Below are 21,806 nucleotides of genomic sequence, written 5' to 3' on the forward strand. Positions count from 1 at the left end.
TGACAAACTGCAAGTGAGATGAATCCAGTTTTGCTGCCAGGAGAGCTTGCAAGTTCCCCAAGATACACAGTTTTCATAGAGACAAATGATCCCATCTTGTGTCTCATATCCTCTCAATTTTGAAATAGCAATCTATTGTACAACATTTTTTGGATTTTAGTAGTTGTGTCTCATATCCCATCTTGTGTCTCATATCCTCTCAATTGAATTCTTCAAGCCTTCTAACTTCCAAATGCACAAAAATTAATTTCTGGAACAAAAAAACATTCTTTCATAACTAACTGCATGAAAGATGTCAAAAACAGTTTTGCCAAATTAGTATGCCTGCATCCTAAAATAGTACTATAGTTCTTTCTAACAATTTTAGGATTTCCCAGAAGTTTTTTTTTTTATTTTAACAAATGAAAAGAAAAGTATCAACTACTGTGAATTAATACAAAACAGCAACAGTAGTATTTATTTTAACTGCACTTCCCTTGAAAATTAGATTATCTTCAAAATAGCAACACTTACAAGTTACAACAGTACTTAAAGAATTAAACAATGAGTAAAGGGCTGCAGATGTACTACTATTATCAAAAGTATAGCGGCATAGCGCCTTTTTTAAATACGTTCTACGTCCTTAATTATACGGGATTTGGCTAATGACTATAATTTCCCTATGGGTTACTGAATTACCAGGGCAACAAGAGTCAACAGATGTATCAGAAAGGAGGAAGGATGAGAATGAGAATGCTGAGTGGGAGCAGGAAATCACAGAGGAAGGTGCAGATATTGCACAAGGATTAAAGGAATGATCAAGGGAATATAAGTACAAGTCCAGCTAAAATGTACTCGTAGTAAAAGTTTTATTGTCATTTGCTTAAGTTATTTGTCATATATGTGAGCCAGCAGTAGTTGGTGTAATCAAGGCTATATAAGCCAAAGTACGATTTAAGGGAATATTCCTCTCAATATTGTGACTCAAGTCAGCAGTAGTTGGTGCAGTGAAAGCTTTTCACTTTAGTGATTTGTTTATCAATTTGATGAACTTGCAACGTGACTCGGAGGCCAAGAGCTAACTTTTCAATTCTTCCGGACCTTTTACTCAGCCCGGAGCAACGCGTTTACACGCTTGTATTTATCCGGGCACCAACCTTTTCACACACACCCAAATAACTAAGTATATAAAATTAAAACAGCTACATTTACCATTTAATAATATACAGATGACCATTTAACAGCTGCATGTCCTTTAGTCTTCCAGCCTTCACTTAAGAATTTACATGTCCTCTTCCACTTAGTTTCCGGTTGGATTTTAGTACACTGCCCTAGTAGAACTCAATATGGCTTGAAAATAATCCAACCCACACACCAAATCTGATCACAGAAAAACGCTGAAAAATTGACCACAATTTCCCTCTTTTTTCTGTCTCCTAAAATGTTTTCCCCACTTCTAAGTTGTAAGCTCCCCTGTTTCTGAAAACAGAGCAACCAAATACAGAGCAAAAACCACCCAATCCCACATACAAAATGGAGCCACGACGAAGACCAAATATGAAGCAAGTTGTTCAGCTCCTTATTAAATGGAGCCACCACGAAGACCATGATCAAACACAAACGACTAATGAGTGAATATGTTAAAACTCTTAACCCTCCCCTGGTGTAGAAAGATATATAATTCCTCCGTTTCTGTTTACTAGCAATTCACCTCAAGGGCACACAATTAAAGGAGATTTGAGGTGAGTTGCAAGTAAAATGAATTGGAGGATGTATGTCTTAGCTCTAGGATCTTCAACCAACTTCACCTACTATAGAGTGATGTATAGGGGAGAATATAATTGGTCGTCATTCAACAGTCACCCCTATGTACATATATTATCTCGATATGTAACCCTTACCAACATCGAAAGAAATTATATAACTTTTGAGATGCAAAATCATTTTGGGTGCTTCCAGAGTTCCAGGTTCAATTTCCCATTACACCAAGTAAATGTCTTTTTCTTTAGTTGTGAAAATTTATCTATCTAAAAAAAATTAACATGCATTAATTGTACAGCAGTGTCCAGCTACCAAGTAATGATCAACAAATTAAGATATATCGTTAGAAAACGTAGAGGTCAAGCTGCACATATTTAACATAAAAGAAGGGGATAAGAAGCTGGAGAAATTTTGTGATTAGCAATTCATTGAACTTACTGAACACTTAACAGCAGCATGTAGACAAACCATCTTTTACCTTCAGCTTCCTCCTCAGTCCTGTCCTTTTCAGCATAGTTTCGGCCTTTCGGATTTGATTTTGGCTCACCGCCTCGTAAACATCAACAAAGCTTGGAAGTAATCCATCCCAATACTATCCATTAGTTCAGAAATAGGCTATAGCACAAAGTCTCCAAACAACCAGATTGGGCTTGATTCGAAGTCGATATTAGCATACCCTGATCTGGCCTGAAACAAGGGATGGTGAAGCACGAGAAGCATAATCCTTAAAAATGGCAAATCTTCTAGTGAACTCCCTTCTTATTACCTAGGAAAAAAGAAAAAACAGGTTCGCTGCTTTGGACATTCTTGGACTGTTTTTTCAATAAGATTAATAACTGATTGAATTTACTGAACAACTTACAGCATGTTAGACTCGGAGTTCAATGCCAAGATAGCAGATTTTGGACTAGCTAAGGCGACGATCAAGGCCAAAGGACCTCACACAGCATTTGCTATTGCAAGATCTTTTGGTTACATAGCCCCAGGTTGGTTTCTTGTGAACACTTCTTTTTTTTATCCAATCTACTTTTATAAGGGAGGAAAATAAAACCACCATATTAAATCTTGTATCTCTAATTTCCTCTCATTTTTTCACATGGTTACATAGAATATTGGCGTACAAAAAGGCTAGACGAAAAGATTGATGTCTACAGCTTTGGAGTTGTCCTTCTTGAGCTAACAGCAGGAAAACATCCATGCAAGGGAAACGATCATTTGAACCTGGCAGATTGGTCATGGAAGCATGAGAATTGAGCTATTAAGTGTCTTAGTACACAGGAATAAATTGTATTACGGTGCTTGTGTGCACTTGTGTTTCTAACATCGAGGGATAGAATTTGCGGCGCATTATGAGTTTAAGGGGTCTTCACACCGAGGTAGATTAAAAAGAATTCAACTTCAAAAGTTATGTGGTCACTAATTATTCAAGAATTAATTTGGTATATATGATTGATTGCTTGTATAATTATAATGTTTGATTATGTTATGGTTTGAGAGTCATCAAGTTGAATAACATGTAAAACAGCGTAAAGTGAAAGAGATTACGCACCAAAACTCTTGGAACGTATATACCTCAAGTATGAATATATGGGATGGGGGTTCTGGGGTTTTATATTGAAACATAACTTTTACCGGGAGTACAGAACGTTGTATTTTCCTTTTATCATTATTATGCACAGGACGTCCGTTACTTCATGTGACATTTGCCTACCCAGTTAGCTCCCGATGTAATTTACCTCAATTTATTTGTAGGGATTTGGTTGGAAACCTGTTTGATCCGTAATCAAATTAAATGGACATTGGTATTTGTCTAATTAAACGTTGAGTGTCTTTAATGCTTGTTTGAAAGGAATGGTGTCCTTCGAACAAGTGTATTATTCTGATAGTGGGTTCAGAATTATTAGAAAGCTAATATATTCAGTAAGGTCAACTGATCGGAATGCCTGGGTAGAGGTCGCTTCCGATCAGTAATATTAATGTATAATTAATATTACAGCTTAATCTTGACTGAACCCTTCGGGTCACACCCAAGCAATTAACAAACCGACACGACGAATTAATTCAGAAGAAATTAATGAGTCGCCCGAGTATTAAATATTTAGATGTCGGAAATTCAAGCTTAGAACGTTGAAACTGAGCGTCGGAAGTCGAGTCAAAAATAGTAAAAGATGAGACGGCAAAATTTGTAATAAATCAACAATGACCAAAATACCCCTAGCATCGGAACCCCGAGTGCTAGGGGATTAGGCAAGCTAGTAGCCCGCACAATGTGCGAGGCTTGCGAGCAAGCTACAGCCAGCAGCCCGCACATGGTGCATGGCTTGCTGGCGCGCTGCAGCTAGCAGCTCGTACCATGCGCGAGGTGAGCTAGCAGCAGCCTTCAGTAGCAGCAGCCCGCACATATGTGCATGGGGGTGTTGGCCAAATTGGCTGGCAGGTTGCCCACATGGTGCGGGGCTTGGCTTGGCCAGGTAGCTGGGCCGTGGACATGTGGGGAAGCATGTGAGGGAGGCTAGCTTCAAGTGTGAGGGACAAGTGGCACAAGGAGAGGAAGGAGTGGGGAGCAAGTTTGGTCCCACCCCCCACCTCCTCTCCAAGTGGTCCTCTTTTCCCTTTACATACAATGATGACACTTGTTGATTTATTACTTGCTTGTTTATTTATTTTGTTTTAGCTTTAAAATAAATTGTGGAATGTCATGATCCCACATTAATGGAATATAAATTCCCACTCTCACTCTTCCCTATAAATACCCACCTTGGGTTTTTGGGAAGAGTGCTTGAGTAGGAGTTCAATAGAGCATTGCATTAGCAAAAACTCTTAAACTCGTATAATACTCGGGTTTTGGTCGTACCTCACTAACCCCGAGGTAACAGACCTAAAAGTCGGAGTTCACTTTTGCGGGTGGATTTCCGTTGGACGCTCTCGTACTTTCGGAGCTAAAGCTTTCAAGTCAGAGCCCATCCAGTCGGGCGAAGCACGCTCACAAGGTATATTTCCTATATTGTCCTTTAATTCGTGTTTATTTGTTATGCTTTTGTGATTTTATTTATTGCGAGTGGATCCTTGGCTCGGGTTTATTTCCGCGGTGAGTCAAACTCACCAAACCCCCAACAGCGGTATCGGAGCCCCGCTCGTTTATTTTTATTATCATGATTTTCAATGTTATTTATGGCTCATTTTTCTGGTTTAAATTGCTAATTAGATTAGTGCTCGGTTATACTAATTTTAATCCCGTTTTTTATGCGAATTTTGGCCCAAAACCCAGATTTTCGCCCAGAAGTAGTGAATTTTGGGTGGAAAAGGCGTTCTGGAAATGATTTCCTCCCTTTGGACTTGTGATTTTAGCCAAATTCGAACCAGAAATGCTTTTTTCGAAGGATTTTTTGTTTTGACGAAAAAATTTTAAGTCTTTCTTACCTTGAATTTGATGGCATAACATGGTGATTATGTACTTGATTTATTTGCATTATTTTTCTAAAATGTTAATCTCTTTAAAGCATATTTACTTGGTAGTATTTAGTGCTTAAAAGATTGATTTATTTTCACCTAATTGCAAACTAATTGCATTGTGGTGTGAAATCTTTGTTTTTGAGGCTTCTAAAGTGCTAAAGATTCAATTTTTAATTATGTTAAGTGATTATATTGAAACTTTAAAGTTACTAAATTCCATGAATTTTATGTTGAACTTTGTTGTTTTAATCATTTTGGATTGATTGGAAACATAAAGTTTCAAACTTTGTGATAGAAATTTGGTTATCTTCATATTGGAAGATATAACTTTTCAAGGATTCACAAATGTTTATAGTTGGATTTTTCATTTGAACATTAAAGTTCATATTTTTCCAACTCCCTCTTATTTTGTCAAAATCTCAAGATTAATTTAAATTAATTAAATTAATAATGAGAAATTGCCTTATTTATTTTGTTGCACCAAGCTCAACCAATTTAATGGTTCTTGGGAATTATTTTGGTTGGATGCACTTTGATAATTTTACTTAAGTTAAACTTGTTTAAATTTTCAATTTTTTGCTCATTGAATTATTTCTAAAATTAATTTAGAATTAATAATATGTCACGCGAAATTTTGGATCAAAATCCCGAGGCTATGGTACGCAAATCGAGGCAAAACCACCCTGTGAACGGTTTACAAGTTCCTAAAACTTGTTGGCGACTCTTTTACTCTTGTTTCCTTCCCTTTGGACGGCACCATGCTTAAGTGTATGATCACAGTGGGGTTCAAGTTTTTGGGTAATGCTTGAAATATTCCCTACAACGGTACTCCAGGATTACTGTAGAAGTTGCGACATTTTGTACTTCATATAACAGCTTTGTCGGAGACCTTCGCATCTCCCCCTCTCATTCAGGACCGCCGGATCGCCGTTTTTCGATTGCCCCTTAGCTTTTTGACCGCCACGTTCCTCCCCTACCATTGAACCATTCAACCACAAAGCAAAACCATCCTCCACTCGCAAAAACCCCAAACCGCCCTTTCTCCCACCTCGGCTAGGGTTTTCAATGGTGGGGAAAGGGTGTTTAGGGGATTTGGGGAGTTGGAGAGTTTCAAGTGGTGGTGGTGGCTAGAAAAGGAACTTCACTAGCGGAAGTTACGTTTCAAGAGAGATTGTCTGCGGATCTGAAAAGGAGGGGGAGAAGGTAGGTCGCACCACCGTCATTAGGGGAGGGAGGAAACCGGTGCTGGGGGAGGAGGGAAATCGGCTCAGGGAGAGGGGGAGTAGCGGTAGCTGTTTTGGGTGGCCGGATTGGGGTTTGGCTGGTGTATTTTTTTTTTAATTTTTTTAACCAATTAACTCGTGACATGTGTCACTTTTTTTTATCTTTTGTAAATTAAAATTTAATTTGGCGGCTAATTTTAGGCAATTCTTATGTATGGTTGTATTGTTAAACCTACTAGCTTTGAATCTTTGTGGTATCTTTTGCTAAAACTACTAACTTTAAACTATTGTAGTATCTTTAATGAATTAATGATGTTTGCATTTTTTTTATTTTTGAATTGAGTATTAATTAGTTTATTACATACTATGTGGGTAAAAGGTTACCTGCGTAACCCGTTTAATAAGCGGGTAAGGTTTGGGTCAAGGGTTTTCAACCCGTTTAATAAACGGGTTAGGTTTGGGTTAAGGTTTTTTCACCCATTTAACATCGATACGAACATGAATCCGACACAACACGATACGTTTAACAGCCCTACTCTCAAAAGCGCAATTTCTATTATGCTCCCGGAGTACCGTGAGCATGGTACTCCGGATTAATTTTATTAAAATTCAAAAAATAGAAAAAGGGGAAAAAGGAGAGTGATTGCGATAGAAATTAGAGGAAAACGGAGCAAGAAACTTAAAAATCATATTTCAATATAATTAATGATGGCTAATTGAAAATTATGTTGAAATTCTGGAAAAAAAAAAAAAAAAAAAAAAAAAAAAAAAAAAAAAAAACTGTAAACACGAGATAGCTAGATCGTGATGAAGAAATCTGAAAGAAGAGGTGAAACAGTAAAATAAAGCAAACAAAAATTTGACAAATTAAAATAACTTAGGTTTTAAACAAAATAATACAAGCTTTAAGTAAAATAACACAATTTTTTTTACAAAAAAAAAATTGATGTTCACACAATATAACTAACTGATTTATATATATATATATATATATAAAATAACACAAGATGTAAGCAAAAATAACATTATATGTGAGCAAAATAACAGAAGGTATATATAATCTAAAGTAACACCATATTTAAACAAAATAACAAAGGAAATATATATCACTATTTTTAAGCGCAATAACATTAAATCATATAAAGAATAATATTAGGTTTTATACTAAATAGCACACCATAACAATAAAAACAACACGATCATAGTAACATAATACAAATTTTATTAAAATAAAAAATCCAAAGTAGTTTCTGTAAGATAGTACATGGTTTTAACAAAATAACACAAGGTGTAAGCAAAAATAACATTATATTTGAGAAAAATAACATAAGGTATAATCTAAGCTCAACAAGAGCAGATTCAGTACCACTACTTTAACAGTATATTTGAGCAAATTAAATGCAACAATTCAAGATTTAACAAAAATTAAACCCTAATTAACTCTCTTAACAAAATAATTTACAATTCTTCAAATACTTACTTCTCTTGATGCCATTAAAAGTATTTTAGCTGGTTAATTTTGGGCATGCTTGAGGAGAAATTTTATCTTAGAAGGATGCAATAGAAGAATTTTCAACCATTTCAAATGGTAAAATACAGGGAGAAAAAAGAAGAGTGAATTTCGTCCTCTTGTTTTTGCAATTGAAGAATTGATCTGTTCTTCGTCCCTTTATATATATATATATATATATATATATATATATATATATATATATAGGGGAGGGATCCGGTAAGAACCCCACCTTATATAAGAACCCTTTCTTATGTAAGAACCCTAATTATGTTCTAAACTTTTTCCTATGTTCTAAATTTTTTTCAACTTATGTTCTAAAATTTTTCCTATATTCAAAAAATTTTCTTACTTATGTTCCAAAATTTTTCCAATGTTCTAAATTGTTTTTTAGATTATGTTTTAAATTTGTTCCTATGTTCTAAATTATTTTTTTCAGCTTATGTTCTAAATTTTTTTTTCTATGTTCTAAATTATTTTTTCAGCTTATGTTCTAAAGTTTTTCCTATATTCTTAATTTTTTCTACTTATGTTCCAAATTATTTTTAATGTTCTAAATTGTTTTTAGATTATGTTCTAAATTATTTTTTCAGCTTATGTTCTAAATATTTTCTATGTTCTAAATTATTTTTTTCAAATTATGTTATCAATTTTTACCTATGCTATGATTATTTTTTTCAACTTATGTTCCAAATTAATTTTTCTTATGTTTTAACTTTTTTGGTTGTTTATGTTCTAAATTTTTGCTATCTTTCAAATTATTTTTCTTATGTTCTAAAATTTTCTGCTTATGTTCTAAACTTTTTCTACTTATGTTCTAAATTTTTTTTTCTATGTTCTTATGTTCTAAATACGAAATTCTCAAAATTACAGAAATGCCATTACTAAAGGATCATTTTAGATGGTTAGATCAAAACTAATAAAGGACTGAGATTGGTTCTTATATAAGATTGGGTTCTTATATAGAGGAGGGTTCTTACATATATATATATATATATATATATATATATATATATATATATATATATGGGTATGTTTATATGTTATTACATTCTGCTTATTTGTTATTTCACGAAATAAATCTTAGCGCACTTTCTTAAGTTGGGTTTCTAGCCCATTAATTGGATTGGGCCTGGAGTACAATACTAGATACTCCAGGATTACCTAATACCAATTGCTCAAAAGAACCTTGTTGGCTAGAGGGTGCGCTTTCACTGCCGTTGGACCCTCCATCGGGTAGTCTATGAACATATCATAGTGGAGCAATTCGGGTCTCCAACGTTATTGGCACCATAAGACTTATTCAATTGAGCGGCCAATTCCTTCGGGGTTTCCGAAGCCACTGACCAAAGATTTTCCTTAAATTCACACTAGCAGGAATATATAAAATAGTAGTTATTACATTAGGAACCAAAGCAGGAACAAAAAGTTGATTAGAGGGGACCAAAGCAGGAACAAAAAGTTGATTAGAGGGAAAGAAGGAACAAAAGTTGATTTTTGCTAAATTAAAATACTAGTATTTCTACATGTAGCTTTCAGTGTAGCTGTCCATGTAGTGTAGGAACTTGATTTTGGCTAACCTGTTTAAACTATTCTTAACTAATAATTTCACCCCAAGTTAAAAACAAAAATTGCTAAAAAAAACCTAAGCGCTCAGGTAGTTTCTCCCCAAAAGAACTATCCAACTCCATTTTCTTTCAAAACTCCAGATACAAAATGACAAAATTACCCTTACCAACCACTTATCTTCTCCCGATATTGTCCTTTATCATCCTTACCACTCTACCCTTTTTGGTAATTTCACGATCAGAAGAAGAAATACTATTGCAAATAAAGCAACAATGGAGCAATCAACCACCAATGAATTCATGGAATTCCACCACCCACTTTTGTGAATGGCCCGGAATCAATTGCTCCGGTGGCGTATATGTGACCGGATTCTCCCTTAATAGCCAAAACATCGGAGGCGAAATCCCTTCTTCCATTTGTGATCTCAAGAATCTCACTGTCCTGGATCTTGGAAACAATCACATCCCAGGTAACTTCCCTACATTTCTAAATAAGTGTAGCAAGCTCCAAACTTTAAATCTATCTTCAAACAACTTTGTGGGAAAATTACCAGATACCATAAATGAGCTTCCAACTAGTCTTCAACACCTTAAGCTCAGTGCTAACAACTTCACCGGTGATATACCGCGGTCGTTAGCTCAACTTAAGGAGTTGATGATTTTGTATTTGGATTCCAATTTGTTTAATGGCTCATTCCCTTCTGAGTTGGGACACTTGGAAAATCTTGAGGAATTGGTGTTAGCATTCAACCCTTTCGCCCCAAACAAATTGCCCAAGGAATTCGGGAAGCTTAAGAATTTGAAGCTCCTTTGGATGACTCAATGCAATTTGATTGGTGAGCTTCCCTCTGAAATAATCTCATGGAAGAGGTTGAATTTCTTAGATCTCTCTCATAATCAGCTTTCTGGTTTAATTCCTCCGATTCTAGGGTCTTTGCCTGTCCTTTCCGATCTTAATTTGTCTAATAACCAATTTTCCGGCAAAATCCCACTTGAAGTTGGCCAATTAAATCTCGCTTCACTCGATCTTTCATACAATAAGCTTACTGGTAAAATCCCACTTGGGATTGACAGCAGGGCAAACAAAAATAGCTTCTTGCACACCCATTTATGCTCCGATACCGGATTCTTATACCTCCCAAAATGCTCAAATCATCACAGAAATCCAATTTTGTCCTCCAAATATTTTCCTATTATTATAATCCTTGCAGTTGTCTCCTTTATTGCAATTTTATACTTCCTAGTCAGAGCAATCCGACAACGTAAGAAAAAGCAACAAACTTGGAAACTGACCTCTTTTCATAGGCTACAGTTCACAGAAGAGATGATCGTTGATAACTTAACTGACGGAAATACAATCGGGTCTGGAGGATCCGGTAGGGTTTACAAGATCCCCATTAACCAATCAGGGGACGCTGTTGCGGTAAAAAGGATATATGTTGACAAGACAATGAACAACAACAACTTGGAAAAGCAGTTCAATGCTGAGGTCCAGGTTCTGGGTACCATAAGGCATTCCAACATAATAAAGTTACATTGCTGTCTTTCGAGTGAAAACTCGAAATTGCTTGTGTATGAGTACATGGAGAATCAAAGCCTGGATAAATGGATCCGTAAGAGTGAAAGACAGCCTATTTCACCAATGAGTAAACAAGCAGTTTTGGCCTGGCCTGCTAGATTAAAAATTGCTAAGGATGCTGCTGGAGGATTAAGCTATATGCACCATGATTGTTCACCTCCTATAGTACATAGGGATATAAAATCCAGTAATATTTTGCTAGATTCCGAATTTAATGCAAAGATTGCTGATTTCGGGTTAGCAAGGATATTAATTAAAGCAGGAGAGCCTAATACAGTCTCTTCTATTGCTGGAACTTTTGGTTACATAGACCCAGGTAAATTTTTCAGCTTACTTTTATAATCTACGAAGAATGACAGTATGTGCTAAAAACTCGACAATATATCAAAGATGATTTCTACAGATATACTGTAACTACTTTTATTAACTGAAGATGAATGTGTATGACATCTGTTTGCGAATTGCAGAATATTACTCTTCAAGCAGAGTGGATGAGAAGACTGATATTTACAGCTTCGGGGTAGTTCTACTCGAGTTAGTGACAGGGAAAGAACCTCGCATTGCAGATGAGCACACAAACCTCGCAGGGTGGGCGTTGAGTCGTATCAATGAGGGACATCCAATCATAGATGTCCTAGATAAGGAAGTGCTAAAACCTTGTTATTTGGAAGAGATGACAAAAGTGTTCAAGATGGGGTTGATGTGCACCAGTGTATCACCTTCTGATAGGCCATCAATGAAGGAGGTTTTTGATTCCTTCAATGGCATGCATTCAAGGAGTATCTAGTGGAGGAAGAACAAAGAATGACTGCGATTTTTCCCCTCTTCTAGCAGGAGGCAAAAGCTACATCTCTAGAATGAAGATTAATGTTAGATGTTACATTAAAACATTGAAGTTTAGGGTTTAGAGTTTTTTTTTTTTCCTTTTTTGAGAACAGGGTTTACAATTTTACTTGCTGTTTGGATAGAGGGATTTGGGGGAAAGGGAGGGATGCAATTTCTTTTGTTTGGATAGTAAATTATGGAGGGGAGGGGAGAGAAATGGAAGGAAAACTTTCCAGTAATTTTTTATAAATAAAATCTCTTCAATTTTGAAAAGATTTGGAAGGAAAACTTTCCAGTAATTTTTTATAAATAAAATCTCTTCAATTTTGAAAAGATTTGGAAGGAAAAAGTAATTATACAACCTGATTAACTAAACAAATCCTTCTCTCCTCTTTCTCTCTCCTCATCCTCTACTCAAAGAGGCGATTTTTTCCCGAAATTTGCTGCAATATTCCAGAAATTCAACTTTGAATATATTATCCTCAACCAATGACGAGTCGAATTTGCTGCAATTTTTCAAAAATTCAACCTGAATTCTGCAATTTTGTAATTGCAAAACCCTAATTCTCAAGATAATCCTCAATTGCAATGTCTTGCTCAAGCTTTTTGTGCAAATCGATTTATCAATTGCTACTTGCAATATGTTGACATGTTGTGGTTATGGATTATTCACCATCTTTGATAATCCAATTGATTTTCGTTAATTAATTACTATATTTTTGTTTGTGCAATGTTACGGCAAATTGGTGAATGGTTATGTTTGCTTATGGAATTCAAGTTGTTCGTACAAGCTAATGAACACTTAAAACAAAAGCAAGCAAAGCATAATATTTTCAACTACTACTAAATATTTTACTAATCCATGACTCCTTTTTTTACACCCATCACAATATCTACAAAATCACTAACATCGGTAAACAAGTAGAATTAGTGAATAGGTAGAATCAGTGAACAGGTGAGATCCAATACAATAGTTAAGCATCTATAATTAAAACAATAGCTAGTTGTTCAAGTACAAGAACAACACAAGTCATGGTATTAGTATCAGATTTTGCTGTTCAGGCTACTAAACAACGAATGTCGTCCTTGAACAATAGTTATTCAAGACGCCTTCTTGATGATTACAAAAGTTTCAGATATAGTCCAATTTTCCTAGCGGTTTTGATGCACTCCAGCTTATCCTGCTAATAATTAGACCAAACATGTTAAACAATACATGCCTATAACGAAGGACATTAAAGATAAGATGACTAATCATTTGAGAAAAAAAAGAATTTGAGAACCACATTTCTAAAACAAGCTTCAACAACTTTGGCGAATTAATATGTATAGTGCAGGAACTCAAGATGAATGAGAATATTGCTATACAAGCAAAGTGAATGAGAAGATTGATATATACAGCTTCGGAGTAGTTCTACTCGAGTTAGTGACAGGGAAAGAACCTCACATTGGAGATGAGCACACAAACCTCGCAGAGTGGGCATTGAGGCATTTTAATGAGGGACATCCAATCATAGATGTCCTTGATAAGGAAGTGCTAGAACCTAATCATTTGGAAGAGATGGCAAATGTGTTCAAGATAGGGCTGATGTGCACCAGTGCATTACCTTCTTCTTGGCCATCAATGAAGGAGGTTTTGCAATTGCTTCAATGACATAGCATCCTAGAAGGTCCTGGTGGAGGAAGAACAAAGAATGACCGCGATGTTTCCCCTCTTCTAGGAGGCAAAAACTATATCTCTGGCTGTATGATCAGAATAAAATAAGCATGATCTTTGTATGATCATAGGAAATAGTGAAATATATTCTCTCTTCATCCTAAAATAACAATGATCTCTTTTTTTTTTTTTTTTAACAAATGAAAAGAAAAGAATCAACTACTGTGAAGTACAAAATAGCAACAGTAGTATTTATTTTAAGTGCACTTCACTTGAAAATTAGATGATCTTCAAAATGACAACACTTACAAGTTACAACAGTACTTAAAGAATTAAACAACAAGGGCTGCAGATGTACTACTATTATCAAAAGTATGGTGCCTTTTTTATACGATATTTGGCTAAAAGCCCTGTTAGTCAACAGATGTATTAGAAAGGAGGAAGGATGAGAATGAGAATGCTGAGTGGGAGCAGGAAATCACAGAGGAAGGTGCAGATATTGCACAAGGATTAAAGGAATGATCAAGGGAATATAAGTACAAGTCCAGCTAAAATGTACTCGTATTAAAAGTTTTATTGTCATTTGCTTATGAATTTTCTCATATGTGAGCCAGCAGTAGTTGGTGTAATCAAGGCTATATAAGCCAAAGTGTGATTTAAGGGAATATTCCTCTCAATATTGTGACTCAAGTCAGCAGTAGTTGGTGCAGTGAAAGCTTTTCACTTTAGTGATTTGTTTATCAATTTGATGAACTTGCAACGTGACTCGGAGGCCAAGAGCTAACTTTTCAATTCTTCCGGACCTTTTACTCAGCCCGGAGCAACGCGTTTACACGCTTGTATTTATCCGGGCACCAACCTTTTCACACACACCCAAATAACTAAGTATATAAAATTAAAACAGCTACATTTACCATTTAATAATATACAGATGACCATTTAACAGCTGCATGTCCTTTAGTCTTCCAGCCTTCACTTAAGAATTTACATGTCCTCTTCCACTTAGTTTCCGGTTGGATTTTAGTACACTGCCCTAGTAGAACTCAATATGGCTTGAAAATAATCCAACCCACACACCAAATCTGATCACAGAAAAACGCTGAAAAATTGACCACAATTTCCCTCTTTTTTCTGTCTCCTAAAATGTTTTCCCCACTTCTAAGTTGTAAGCTCCCCTGTTTCTGAAAACAGAGCAACCAAATACAGAGCAAAAGCCACCCAATCCCACATACAAAATGACAAAATGACCCTTTCCACCCATCAAATTCCACCTCCTTGTATTCTTTATCCTCCTCGCTTTTCTCTACCCTTTTTGGTGATTTCAGAATCTGATCAACAAATTATGTTGAAATTCAAGGAGTTATGGAGTAGTCAACCACCAACAGATTCATGGACTTCCAAAGATTGATGTCTACAGCTTTGGAGTTGTGCTTCTTGAGCTAACAAGAGGAAAACATCCCTGCAAGGGAAACGATCATTTGAACCCGGCCAAATGGTCATGGAAGCATTGTTGTGAAGAACATCCCATAATTGATGCTTTAGATGAAGAAATCAAGGAACCAAGATTCATACAACAGATGGTGAATGTGTTTAAGCTAGGTCTCATGTGCACAAGCCAAACGCCTAATTCAAGACCAACTGTGAAGCAAGTTGTTCAGCTCCTTATTAAATGGAGCCACCACGAAGACCATGATCAAACACAAACGACTAATGAGGCATGAGTATGTTGAAACTCGAAACCCTCCCCTAATGTAGAAAGAATTACTTGCAACTCACCTCAAGGGCACACAATTAAAGGAGATTTGAGGTGAGTTGCAAGTAAAATGAAACGGGGGATGTATGTCTTAGCGCTAGGATCTCCAACCAACTTCACCTGCTTTAAGGAAATCCCTCTGAGTGATGTATAGGGGGGAAATATAATTGGTCGTCATTCAACAGTCACCCCTATGTACATATATTATCTCGATATGTAACACTTACCAACATCGAAAGGAAATTATATAACTTTTGAGATGCAAAATCATTTTGGGTGCTTCCAGAGTTCCAGGTTCAATTTCCCATTACACCAAGTAAATTTCTTTTGTTTTAGTTGTGAAAATTTATCTATCTAAAAAAAATTAACATGCATTAATTGTACAGCAGTGTCCAGCTACCAAGTAATGATCAACAAATTAAGATATATCGTTAGAAAACGTAGAGGTCAAGCTGCACATATTTGACATAAAAGAAGGGGATAAGAAGCTGGAGAAAATTTGTGATTAGCAATTCATTGAACTTACAGAAAACTTAACAACAGCATGTAGACAAACCATCTTTTCCCTTCAGCTTCCTCCTCAGTCCTGCCCTTTTCGGCATAGTTTCGGCCATTCAGATTTGATCTTGGCTCACTGTCCTCATAAACATCAACAAAGCTTGAAAGTAATCCATCCCAATACTATCCATTAGTTCAGAAATAGGCTATAGCACAAAGTCTCCAAACAACCAGATTGGGCTTGATTTGAAGTCGAACTTAGCATACCCTGATCTGGCCTAAAAAGGGATGGTGAAGCACGAGAAGCATAATCCTTATAAAATAGCAAATCTTCTAGTGAACTCCCTTCTTATTACCTAGAAAAAAAAAAGGTTCGCTGCTTTAGACATTCTTGGACTGTTTTTTCAAGAAGATTAGTAACTGATTGAATTTACTGAACAATTTACAGCATATAAACAAACCATTTTTTTTTCATCAGCTTCATCCCCCATCTTCACCTCACACATGTCCTTAGCTTTTCGGCATAGTTTCAGGGTTGTAGTTGACCATTATTTTCTTAAGGGCACTTAATTGATCATGAATCATCCTTACTGTGGGTTTTATGTAGCAAAGGAGCAGGCTGCTGCAAGTCTGCAACAACTCTGCGTTATACCACAGAGATGATTCAAGAATTACATATTTGAACCTCAGTATTTTGCTGGAAGAAATCCACAGCATGCAAACCATAATGTCAATCAACTCTAGCACATTTAAATCTGCAAACATGATCAAATCTCATAAGCTCCTCCAGAGAAGAACACACACAAGGTAAAACCTTTAAATTTTAAATGTTGCGAAGGGAAAACAATCATATGCACTTCTCAACTAAATTCACAACCAAACTAATAATTGCACTGTGGTAAATAAACTGTTAAGAGGATAAAATTAATCCAGAGAACAGAGTAATTATCGAATAAAGTAACTATATTTATATAATCTAAGTTTAAACATGAACGAGGGACAAAAGACAAACGAGGAGATAAGCTCTCAGGCTCCTTAATTATTAAAACTTGAAAGGATGACTTTGTCAGTCAACTGGAGAGCAGCTTATATCCAAACTACGTAGTTTCTGTAAAAAGGGACAAACTCTGTAGTCACTATCAATTAACAACTCCTTAGCAGACTCTAACATAAACAATATAGTCTTAATCAGTTCAAGTTTTCTATACTTACTCCTCAGGCTAAAAAAATAAATAGAAACCTTTAAAATTCACACTTTTAGTTATAGCTTCTCTGCCTTCAACTTTCAAAAGCACAGATTATATTTAGGGGAAAAGACATAAGCTACTCAAAACCAAATTTAAAATGTCAAACATTTACCTTCCTTACCCCAAATTCCTCCCTTTGTTCACTCTCCTTACCTCTCTACCCTTTTTGGTTGCTTCACAATCTTCCCTCTCAGAACAAGAAATCCTATTGCAAATCAAATACCAATGGAACAATCAACCACCAATGAATTTATGGAACTCCACCACCCACTTTTGTCAATGGCCTGGAATTAATTGCACCGGTGGTGTAACTGTCACTGGAATCTCCCTAAACAGCCAAAACATCAGCAGCAAAACCCCTTCGTCCATTTGTTATCTGAAAAATCTCACTCTCCTTGATCTTGGAAACAATAGTATCCCAGGTAAATTCCCCACATTTTTAAACAATTGCACCAAACTTCAAACTTTAGACCTTTCCGAGAATTACTTTGTCGGGAAATTGCCAGATAACATAGATGAGCTTCCTCCAAATCTCCAAAACCTTAAGCTTAGTGCTAATAATTTCAGTGGTGATATCCCAACTTCATTAGCTAAACTTAAAGGGTTAGTCACCTTGTATTTGGATTCCAATTTGTTTAATGGCACGTTCCCTTCCGAGTTGGGACACTTGGAAAATCTCGAGGAATTGGTGTTAGCTTACAATCCTTTTGCTCCAAACAATTTGCCAAAAGAATACGGGATGCTTAAGAATTTGAAGTTCCTTTGGCTGACTCAATGCAACTTGATTGGTGAAATTCCAAAAGATTTTGCCAATCTATCTAGCCTCGAGCATTTAGACTTAGTTCATAATGACTTGGTGGGCGAAATTCCAAGTTGGCTGTTCTTCCTCAAGAACTTAAAATTATTATACTTGTACCAAAATAGGCTATCAGGGGGGATGCCAACCTCAATTGAAGCCTTGAATTTGGTGGAATTGGACGTCTCACTAAACAATTTGACAGGTATAATTCCTGAGGATATTGGAAAACTCCAAAAATTAGAGATTTTGAATGTGCATCAGAACAAATTCCATGGAATAATTCCACCAAGTGTAGGTCAACTTCCTGCCTTGAAGGTGCTGAGTTTGTATATGAATCGGTTTTCAGGTCCTATTCCATCTCACTGGTCAGCAAATCTTATTTGGCTTGATATAAGCAATAACAAATTTTCAGGTCCCATTCCATCCAGTATTGCCAAATGTGGAAAACTCGTTATATTGTGGGCAAGCAACAACCAGTTAAGTGGGTAAATTCCAATGGAGTTGACTGCTCTATCATCTCTTTATAGTCTTCAACTTGATGGTAATCAATTATCTGGTGAGCTGCCACTGAAAATAATTTCATGGAATTCACTGGATACTCTAAATCTTTCAAAAAATTACCTTTCTGGTCCTTTACCAGCAGCCTTGGGTTCTTTGCCTCACCTTCAAATTTTGGACTTGTCCCAAAATAAGCTATCAGGCCAAATTCCACCTGAAATAACACAGCAAATACCACTGCAAAACCTTATCACACTTAATCTCTCTTCCAATAACCTCAAAGGGAAAATCCCTCGTGAGTTTGACAATAAGGCATTTAATCTCAGTTTCTTGAACAATGCCAATTTGTGCTCAGATAAACAAATTTCACATCTTCCTCCATGTTTTACCTCTCATCACCGATATCTTGTTGATATTCTAGTTCCTGGAGCAATCATTTTCCTAATATTTTTGTGTTTCATTTTCTTCAAGATAAACACAGGGAGACATGAAAAGCATGGTAGTGAGCAACAAGCATGGGAACTTAAACCATTTCACCGAATAGAATTCACTGAAGCAGCGATTGTGTCTGGCCTGACAAACAATAACTTGATAGGCACTGGGGGGTCAGGAAAGGTATACATGGCTCCTGTAAATGATTTAGGCGACAAAGTGGCTGTCAAGAGAATTTGGAATGGTAGAAAACTAGAAGACGCTCTTGAAAAGCAATTTCTAACAGAAGTTGAGTTTTTGGGCACATTAAGGCATGCTAATATAGTAAAATTGTTGTGTTGTGTCTCAAGTGCACAAGAAAAGCTTCTTGTATATGAATATATGGAGAACCAGAGTCTTGATAAGTGGCTTCACAAGAGACAAAGAGCAAATGAACCATCATCAATGAACTCAGAGACTTCAAGAAGCAATCTGGATCCGTATATTGTTTTGAATTGTCCGACACGTATGAAGATTGCAGTTGGAGCTGCAAAGGGGCTATGTTATTTGCATCATGCCTGCTATCCTGCCATCATTCATAGAGATGTGAAATCAAGCAATATTTTGTTAGATTCAGAGTTCAATGCCAAGATAGCAGATTTTGGACTAGCTAAGGTGACAATCAAGGCCAAAGGACCACATACTGCATCTGCTATTGCAGGCTCTTTTGGCTACATAGCCCCAGGTTGGTTTCCTGTGAACACTTTTTTTTTTATCCAATCTACTTTTTATAAATGGGATTTATTTATTCAGTTGATATTTTCTTAAATTTTGCTTTATTGCTTCTACGGCATATAAGTTCTATCTTTTATACGACATATTTCTTAAACACCACATGCTCCACTGATACTATTAGTAAATAATAGCCAGAAACAACCTTACTATCCTATCCAAAAAAAAAAAAAAAAAAAAAAAACCCTATCCAAAAATTCAAAATATGAAACCACTTTCCTCCAAGTACCTCATTTAATGATTTTTGTAGCTACAAAAAGTAGGAAGATTATGGAGTGTCATAGATTTAGTAAAGATCGCAGATTCACAGTGACAAAACTGCATGTTATTTCATGTTTATATTTTAAAATCAAAGCTTTGCCACAAAACACTTTGAAACCTCAGTAGGATCACCTCTTCCATAAAGGGAGGAAAACAAAACCACCATATTAACTCTTGTATCTATAATTTCCTCTCATTTTTTCACATGGATACGTAGAATATTGGCGTACAAAAAGGCTAGACGAAAAGATTGATGTCTACAGCTTCGGAGTTGTGCTTCTTGAGCTAACAACAGGAAAACATCCCTGCAAGGGAAACGATTATTTGAACCTGGCAGACTGGTCATGGAAGCATTGTTGTGAGGAACATCCCATAATTGATGCTTTAGATGAGGAAATCAAGGAACCAAGATTCATAGAACAGATCGTGAATGTGTTTAAGCTAGGTCTCATGTGCACAAGCCAAACGCCTAGTTCAAGACCAACTATGAAGCAAGTTGTTCAGCTCCTTATTAAATGGAGCCACCATGAAGACCAAGATCAGACACAAATGAGTAACGAGGAATGAGTATGTTAAAACTCGAAATCCTCCCCTGATGTAGAAAGATATATAATTCCTCCATTTTTATTTACTTGCAACTCACCTCAAGGTCACAAAATCAAAGGAGATTTGAGGTGAGTTTCAAGTAAAATGAAACGGAGGATGTATGTCTTAGCTCTAGGATCTTCAACCAACTTCGTCTACTATAAGGAAATCTCTCTCTGAGTGATTGTAAAGAGGGTAAACATAATTGGTCGTTATTCAACAGTCACCCCTATCTACATATATTATCTCGATATGTAACACTTACCAACATGGAAAGGGAATAATATAACTTTCGAGATGTAAAATCATTTTCTGTGCTTCTAGGTTCAATTTCCCATTACACCAAGTAAAATTCTTTTTCTTTAGTTGTGAAAAATAATCTATCTAAAAAAAATTGCCAAAATTAGTGACATGTCAATCACTTTTAATAAACAAAATTTCTTGAAAAATCTAAGCAACACATGATACAAATTTTTTTTTCTTTTCTTGATCTTTCAGAGAAGTGCCAATATGTATAAAATTTAGGCAGTTTCCGGTTTCATAAACAAACATTGCATTACACAAATCAAATATATTAGCAGCTGAGAATATAGTTGTCTTCACTATTAACAGAAAACAATTCATATGTTAATACTAATTCATCAACAGCATGAAAATTTAAAAAATATCCCATAAAAAGTAATCAAATTTAATATCAAAAATCACATAAAATGTTAATACCAATTCATCAACAGCAGGAAAAATTGAAATATCCCATTAAAAGTAATCAAATTTAACATCAAAAATCACCTAAAATTAGACAATGTACTAGCCTAAGTATAATTATAAGTTAAAATAATGAGATTAATACTCCTGTTGCTAATTTAATAACCAATTAAACGGAAGCATGACGCTAAATTAGGTAACAATTTCAAAATTATGCAGATTAAAAGGATTAAAAAGATGAAATGAATGTAATTCAATGAATTGAATGAAATGAATAATAATAATAATAATAATACAAAATTAAAGTGTATGTTAAAGCAATTGACTAACCTGTTGTTGAAATGAAGTCCCCAAATCATTGGTAAGCAAGATGTTAATTGGCAATTATACGGGCCGAAACAACATTTCGGTTTAGTTTGGTTGTTGGATTTTTTTTTTTTTTTTTTTTTTTTTTTGGGTGTTTAGAGACTAGAGAGCTACGTGGCGGGGTAAGAATTGATCTAAAGATCTTGTAGAATTAGAAAGAAAGCTAAATTTACTGCTCCCTCCGTTTCAATATGATATTCCCATATGGAATCAATCACATAAAATAAGAAAAGAGAAATATTTAGAATCTATCATTAAAGTAAAAACAATTCACAAATAATTTTGCCTAATTTAATTTTTTTAGGAAAGCATTAGCCATAATTGCATAAATCATGG

The 21,806-nt window shown here is 35.6% G+C and overlaps 1 pseudogene across 1 annotated transcript; it reads left to right on the forward strand.

Annotated features, from left to right (window-relative positions):
• The first annotated feature begins 9,557 nt into the window (after positions 1–9,557).
• On the forward strand, positions 9,558–20,708 carry LOC145593942 (uncharacterized; annotated as a pseudogene). Its single transcript, XR_014102811.1, has 5 exons — positions 9,558–11,389; positions 11,541–11,859; positions 13,300–13,531; positions 17,115–19,506; positions 20,032–20,708. The product of XR_014102811.1 is annotated as an uncharacterized LOC145593942 (transcript).
• Positions 20,709–21,806: the final 1,098 nt, after the last annotated feature.

Source organism: Chenopodium album, chromosome 19 (genome assembly GCF_948465745.1).
Source record: "Chenopodium album chromosome 19, dcCheAlbu1.1, whole genome shotgun sequence".
Taxonomy (NCBI): domain Eukaryota; kingdom Viridiplantae; phylum Streptophyta; class Magnoliopsida; order Caryophyllales; family Amaranthaceae; genus Chenopodium; species Chenopodium album.